This window comes from Choloepus didactylus, chromosome 8, assembly GCF_015220235.1.
Source record: "Choloepus didactylus isolate mChoDid1 chromosome 8, mChoDid1.pri, whole genome shotgun sequence".
Lineage (NCBI taxonomy): Eukaryota > Metazoa > Chordata > Mammalia > Pilosa > Megalonychidae > Choloepus > Choloepus didactylus.
Window position 1 is genome coordinate 75708957 of NC_051314.1, and position 8351 is coordinate 75717307.

Here is an 8351-nt window from a genome sequence, read left to right on the forward strand (position 1 = left end):
GGTTTTGTGTTCACAGTTTACAATAGCTTCACAAAACAATTTGTGGAGTTTTCCTTCTTTTTCTATTCCTTGGAACAAAGCGAATAAAACAGGGATTATCTGTTCTTTGAAGAGTTCACAGAACCCTCACATAAAACTATCTGGATCCAGTGGATTTTTTTCTTTTTCCATGTACAGATGTTTAAACTTCAAAACTTCTAATCTCGGTTGGCTCTTGATATTTCCCAGCATTCCTAGGCAACTTTTGTTAGTACCTTCGCCTACTCTGAACAACAGCTGTTCCAAATACTTTACCACTCTCAAGCTTTCTACCTCACTATTTCCCCCTACATTCTTTTTTTCCTCTTTCTGTAAATATATTAGAAAGAAGTTTCTCATGGAGGCTGCTCCTGTCACGACGGAGTTTCTTTGAAGGCGAGGGTGGAGTGGCCAGGCAGGGGCCCCCCAACATGTGTCCTAGATGACATTCTGGAAGAGCTGCTTGGAGCTCATGATGTTCTCGCTCTTCTGACAGGTCTCCAGAAACTCATCACTTGTCACCACCCCATCCTGATTCCGATCCATTTTCTGGAAGAATCTCTCATCGTGCTCCAGGGTCACGTCCTCCCGCAGGATGGGGTGGGTGCGGTGGCCCACCATGTCATGGATGGACTTGAGGAAGGCCAGCACCTCTTCCTTGGTGATGAAGCCATCCTTGTTGATATCATAGCGATTGAAGGCCCACTTGAGCTTCTCATGGACCATTCCCGCAGTGAGATGGAGAGGCTGACCACAAGGCCTCAAAGCGGATGGCCCCGTTCTGGTTGGCATCGAAGGCGTTAAGGAGGAAGTGCCCCGCTACATTCTTAACACATAATACTCTTCTGCTATCGTCAACCTTTTCATCTCTACTGGTTTTCCTCCTCAGTATATTGATATGATGATCTTTAAAAATGACAAAACAAAAGAAAAACACACAAACACATAAAACAAACAAAAGCATCCTCCCTGAACTCTAGGTTCTTCTCTAGATATTCTTGTTTTAATTTTCCCAATAGTCAAGAGTAATCTACATTTGCTGACTACATGTTTCATCTCTCAATTCTCACCATTCATTTTTTTAATTTTTAATTTTTTTTTAATTTCTTGTTTATTCCCATTCATTTTTCATTGTATTTTAAATTATGTTAGATTTGGGAAGTCATTGGTGAGTTAAAACAACATGATCAGATTTGCATTTCTGATGATCACTTGTGGCTACACTATAAAGAAAAGATCTCAAGTGAGTGAAACTGATGGGAGGAAGATCTAAAATAGAAACTTAAAACTAGAATAGTAGCAATGGGAGTGGGGAGAAGTAGATGAATTCTAGACCTATTAAAGGATGTGAAAAATGAAGCAGCAGGAGAAAGCAAAGATTATGCATTAGTTTCCAGCTGAGCAATGGATTTGATGCCATTCACCAAAATAAGAAACACAAATTAAGAAATTTGACCACATGAAGATTAAAAATTTCTACATGGCAAAAACCACAAAAAGGAAAATAAAAAATTAAATGCTAAACCAGGTGTGGGGGTGGATGGCTGTATGCAACTCTTTTCACAAAGGGCTAATTTCCAACATATATGAAGAGTTCCTACAAATCAATATCAAAAGTCTAAAAGTCTAACACTGAACAGAAAAATGGACAAAATATATGAATAAACAATTCATAAAAAAGGAAAAACAAATGGCTCTTAAACATAAGAAAAGATGTTCAACCTGTGAAAAACAAGCACCATTCCTAAAAAAGGATAAACGCTCACCCAGTTGTGGAGAAGAAAAGAATTTACTCACAAGCTTGCAAGAATGGGCGCATAACCAAAATGTGATGGGTTGGTGCACAGAACAATAGACCCAGCGTATTTATTCCCTATGCCTAACCTGCAAGTCCCTCCCCTGTTTCTCCAGTGGCTGGATACTTCAGAGGTTACATTCTACTCCACAGGCCTAACTAGCCTGTGCAAATTTGAAACATGCAGCCCACACAAATTGGAAACATTTGAAAAAAGTGTCTGTTGTGGACTTGAAACATTTGAAACAAGGAACATTTGAAACAAGTCTCCAACCCTCTTTCCTTTGTTCTTTAACTGCAGAGCCAGTCTGAGCTAGTTTGGTAACAAGTTATGAAGCTTTTTTAGGAACTTCTACCCAGAGTCTCTACCTGGAAAGGACAGTGGGTGGATAAACAGGAGGACTGGCCACTGGTTACAGCTTGGCTTCTTGACCCTCTGCCATCCCCCCGAGCTGCCCCCACCCTGTGTTAAAGCTAAACTTAATTTCTCACAAACCTCACTCATAATTTTAAAAAGTACAATAAAAACAACATAAGTGCCATTTTATATCTATTGGAATAGCAAATATTAAAAAAAAAAAATGATAACCAACTGAGATGAGGGTAGGAAAACAGGCACTCTCCTAAACTGCTGATGGGATTGTAAAATGGTTTGCCCACTATGGAGGGCAATTTGGCAACATGTATCCAAATTACAAATGCATATATCTTATGACCCAGAAATTTTACTTTTAGGAATTTATCCTACAGTTATATTTGTGAACCTGCAAAATGACAGTATGTACAAGTTAACTCATGCAGCATGGTTGTAATAGATAAGAGTGAGCATAAAATGTATTACCCAAATTGGGACACTTTTACAAGAGAAAAAGGGCATTATCAATATTTAAGACAACTGGCATAAGCTAAGACTGTCTCAAGCAAAGCAAGAAATTTGGTCATTCCAGTAATAGCAAAAGATGGAAAATAACATAAATGTTCACCATTAGAGGGACTTGTTAAATAACAATGATATGGCTAGATGGTGGAATGCTATGTAGCCATAAAAAGGAAGCAATTCATGTATTGATTTAGAAGGTTCTCCAAGACATACGGTAAAATTTTAAAAATAGGCAAAATACAAAACAGTGCTTATTGTATAGTATCATTTATGTGAAAAAGGGAATGATATAAATGTTCAGAGATAGATTGTGGTGATGAACGCATGACTATGTTTTCATACTGTGGACAGTTGATTGTATACTATGGATGATTGTATGGTGAGTGAATGTATTTCAATAAAACTGAATTTAATTAAAAAAATTTAAAAAAGGGGATGATATAATTGCTTAGACATTAATCAAATATATCTGGAACGATATATAGAAAACCAATAACACTGCTTCTGGAGAGAGAAACTAGAGAGCTGGGAGACAGAAGCAGGAGGGTGACTTTTCACTGTATGCCCTCAGTATTTTTTGAATTTTGAACCAGTTGAATAAATACTGTAAAAGTAAATGGTCTTAGTAAACGAGTTGGCTAATTGTAGGTTTTATGACCTTTATTTTCCCCCTGCTTGTGCTTTATGCTGAATAATAATAATTCTGTTAAACACTGTGATTCTATAGTTTGTTAAACAGTTTTAAAATCATTTTAATTCTACTATAGGTACAGGCATAAGAACTGTCTAAAACAAAACTGAATAATACTTCCAAGAAACTTGAAATCAAGTACCAGTATTCAGTTAACAGGCATAGAAAGTTTATATGTAATATTACTTTTTTCCAATTTCTCTATTTAGTAATTTTCACAAAGCAGCTTACATTAGCTATAATTCTCAGAGATCAGAAATTTATTTGGCACATTCTCTAGTTTTTACTTTGATTTTTTACATCTAATCAAATTAACTGGATTGGAATAAGAAATGCAAACAAGGGAGTAAACATACTTAGCCATGAAATCTCTCATCTAAGTGATAGATACTATATAAATAACCTGATGATCTAAAATTGTTTTATCTAAAAGTTTCCCAAAGATTAGAAAGCTACAACAACTGCTTCTAGTAAATTGACAAGTCAAAGCAGGTAATGTAACAATATTTCAAATTACATAAGATCTTGAGAAATTATGGCTTATGGAGTGATTCAATTAGGTAAATCTGGTTAAAAATTACTTTTACCTGGTTTTTAAGAGAATGATTTTGTCCATTACATGTTAACACAAGATTCTGACATTTTCCATATTCTTTAGATTAAAAAAACCAAGTGTCAGAATGCTATCAACCACAATCTGAAGGTTTTTTCTTTTCACAGTTTCAACAAAGACTTTCAAATTCTTTCAAATTAATTTTACCCTAAAAATAGCTTAAAAATATCTTTTTTAGGGACCCTGGCAAAATCTACATTCTCTTAGCATATTTTCATGATCCAGACATACATCATGTCCATCAAAAAAAACTAGATTATAGGAGACATTATTTGGCAAAACAGAGAAAATATGTAATATTAGGCATTGTAAATCTGATTATTGTGATGCTATATTGTGATTTTTTTTACATGTTCATGTTTATATTTTTTCAGTCCTATATAATTTGATTTTGTAACTGCTAAACCAAAGAGGAATTAAGAGAGCACATTGGAATAGATTTTAGATATATCTGAACTTACATGAAATTTCATTTACACCATGAAGGTCTAGTATCTAGTTAAAATACGCACACCAGCACCACAGCTCTAGCCAGGAACTAAATTCTACTCAAATACATATGCTTACTAAGAATATCTTAGCGATGTTTACATATATGACTATAGTCAGTTGATTAATATTATTTAAATTTCAACTCCAATAAATTCTTTAAAGCCCATGAACCCAAAGCAACACAAAGGCAATATCAACTTGGTTGGTTTCACCACTGTTGAGACAAGGATGAGAAATGCAATGATTTTTTCAAAAAAATTTGGTGGTGAAATCAGGAATATAGAGTCAAAATAGAGTGCTTGTTTTTTAAGATGTCAGAGACTTGATATTTAAATGCTACAGGATGGAACAGGTAGAGAGGATGAAGTTGAGAAACAGAGAAAAGTAAGTGGAGAAATTAACCTGAGAGTGGAGAAAGGATTTCTCTTCAATACTATCTAGAGGGATAGATATGGTTTATAAATTTAAGGGCAGGAAATTGAGAGTTTCTTTCTGAAATAACAGGATGATGAGTTTAAAGAAAGTGGAGAAGCTTTGAAAGAAGGTTGACAAAGGCGGTTCCCTTTAGGATGTAGTTCAATATTCTCTCCATAGTATTCAAAATTCTTTATAATGGAGTCTCCACCTACATCCTCATTTCATTTCATTCACACTCTGACACTCACTTTTCACTCCAACCAAGCTGTTCTAGAGTCCCTCAAATGTCCCTTTCATGCTGTGTTTGTTCTTGCAGAGCCCCTCTGTCTGAAACACCTTTCTCCTCCTCTCCCTGCAAACACCTCTCAACCTTTAAGAGCTGGCTCCTGTCATCAATTCCTTGAGAACCCTTCCTCTCTATCTTGGCTGCCCTTCACCCCAGCCCAGTTAGGTGTCCCTTCTTTATACTTTCTTCTACATATCTTCACAGCTTTTATCACTAGGAATTTTAAACACTGGCTTCCTCATTTCTCCCAATAGTCAGAAACCTTTTTTTTTTTTTTTTTGCCCTATATTCCCCAGCACTAGGCCTGGCACACTGTAGGGTCAACAAATAAATGCTGAGTGAATGGAAGCTTATTATATTTTAACCAGATTATCTTTTACTAATGGAGAAATTAAAGCTGGGAGGAGTTTGCACTAATAGGTACATTAACAGAGCAAACATAAGTGGGAAAAAAAATTGTTATGCAAAATAATCTTTCAATGGGACTAATTAACATCCCAGCTACAGTTTAAAGAGTCGAACCAATAAGAGCCTCTAAATCTTAACAAATAAACATTCTCCAAACACAAACATCATTGCCAACTTTGTACCACAGAGAATTAGCTTTTCTTATTTCAGGATTCAAAATCATTAAGACCAACCTTCTCCCTATTCACAAAACTCTGGCACAGCGAGGGACTGACTTAAATACCCACTATTAGAGTTATAGGAAAGAGTTTTCTTTTACTTACGAAAACCCTGTTTTCTAGCTGGCCAAGCCAAAGGTGACAATACTTTAGCACAGATTTAATTAGATGGGTCCTCCTAAAATCAGAAACAAAAGGACATGACTCTGCCAAGCTTTAGCCAACTGGGATGACAAGCTTGCCCTTCTTTGATATCTTACAGTTTACACAATGCTGTGGGCCTCCCAAGTCATGGTTCATGCTCCATTCCCACGCAAAAGCAGCAATCTTGTGGAGGCAGAATCAGTCCAAAGGTGAAAGTGCAGTTGGAGCTAGATCTCAATGCAAAGAACACTGGCTTCCACAGGTAGTTTTCTTCACTGCCCAATCAGTTCCCGTTAGTGGAAGAGTAAAGGAGAGTGTGAGGAACTCATTACTAATTAAAATGTAAAGCCATTTCAAGGAAGCAGGGGTGGGAAATAAAGGAAGTGAATAATTTCTGGGTAATGCTTAGAAATTCCCTAAAACATGGTGTCTTTCTCTTGAACAGCTTTGAAAGTTTCAGAGAAATAACTTTCCTCTGAAACAAGGATAAGATTAGTCCCTTACATGTGGAAAAATTAATGCTAATTGACTTTATACTAAGTATTAAGACTCATGACTTTCTTACAGAAGTCATGGGCAAAGCCAAGCATAAGGCAGCCCAGGGCAAACTGGCATCTGAATTAGAGGGAGTCCCATTGACAGGAGAACAGAGCAGAGAGGATATAACTATAGAAGGGAAAAACAAACAAAAACAAAAGAAAGGTCACTCTATCTGGTTTCAAGCCAAGTAAACGTTCCAACTCTAATCAAAGCAAAAGACCTACTTTCCACAGAACACCCAACAGTATGGTTTTAATATTTATTTTCCCACGGTTATCCTTGATGCTCATTTTAATCAAAAAAATGAAAAGGAAACTAAGTGGTATTTTGTGACATGGACAGAGCTGCCTCAACAGACAACTCCCAGTGCTGTATCATAATATTTCCACATAAAAAGCCTACTTTAGGGATGGAATCATTTCTGGGGATAATTCCTTTCAATGGTTAAACTTTGGGAAAGGGCTGCATAATGCAGAGTGAGCTTGTAGCTATAAAGACTTGGGTCTGATTTCTGGCTCTGGTACTTAGTAGCTTGGTAATATTATTCAAGAAGTCCTTAATTTCTGAGTCCTAATTTCTGAGTCCTCAAAATGGACTAATTATAACTACTTTGCAGGACTCTGGTAAGAGGGAGGAGATAGATGTATTCTGTAAGTGGTTGGCATAGTGTAGGCACTGTCCAATAACTGAATTATTTACATAATTAATTTCCACCAAATACAATGCTGCGTTAGGCGCTATGGAAATACAAGGTGAATGTTCGCCTGGCAGCAAATGATACAATTCCTGAATGTCTTAGTTTTCAAAATCCTTTTTGTTCATCACCTCTCCTCTGCCCTGGGGAATGCAAAGCAAGTAATTAAAACAACCAAAATTTGGCGAGCTCTTGGTTTCTAAAACGTTTTCACAACCAATGCCTTGTTTTAAGGCCCGCACTTTACAGATAAGAAAAGGGGGCTCAGGGTTAAGACCCCCAAGTCATACAGCCACCAAATAAATGGTAAAAATCAAACTAGAACCCGGGCATCCTGACAACGAGCACGATGACCTTTTCGCCTCGCTGAAGTTCACGGGACTGTTCCTGGTCGGAGCATTCCCGGGTCAAAACGACTCCTCACCACCACTGCGGCGTGTCGAAGACAAGGTGTGCGCTGCGCTGTGGGTGACTGGGGACAGGTTCTGGCCTTCGAACGTCAAAGGTCAATTACTGGCCTCCCGAACAGGGTTCACTCTTATCCTTCGCTCCTGAAGTACCGCTCTCCTCTCCACCCAAGAAGTCCATCTTTCCTAACCCCCGCCGCGTCCCGGCGGAGCCTCCCGGGCTACACGGCCACTCAGCCTCGGCTTTCCCGCCCTCAGCGTCCGCGCGCTCTGCGCACCGAAGGGGGCAAGCGCGTCTGAGAACCCGAGGCTTTTAGCAGGCGGCCCACTGCCTTGTTCTTATTGGGCGTTTCTCATCTTTTCCCCGCCTCCAAGGTTTTTGCTTCCTAATTGATGGGACTTTGGCATTGTCCATTCTAACTCCCAGATACCGCCCTCTCCTCTCCAACCTTTCGCCGCCCCCCACACCCCCCCGCTTTTCCTCCAAAGCCTTGCACACACACACACACACACACACACACACACACACACACACCCTTTAGGGGAATAAGTGCACCTACCAGAGATCCAAGTCCTGAAGGAACCGGCCCCTCCTCTTGCTCCAACCCCACCCACCAGGCCCCTCCTCTCCATCTCATCTCTCCATCACAGAGCTCCCCCCACCTTGAATGGTCTCCGCCTTCTCCTCCCCCTAACCAACGCTCAGACGTCCCGGGCGCTCAGGCAGAGCCGGCGGCGCGCTGGGGGG

The 8351-nt window shown here is 38.9% G+C and overlaps 1 pseudogene; it reads right to left on the reverse strand.

The window, feature by feature from the left end:
- Positions 1-456: 456 nt before the first annotated feature.
- LOC119542694 lies at positions 457-6536 on the reverse strand (annotated as a pseudogene).
- Positions 6537-8351: the final 1815 nt, after the last annotated feature.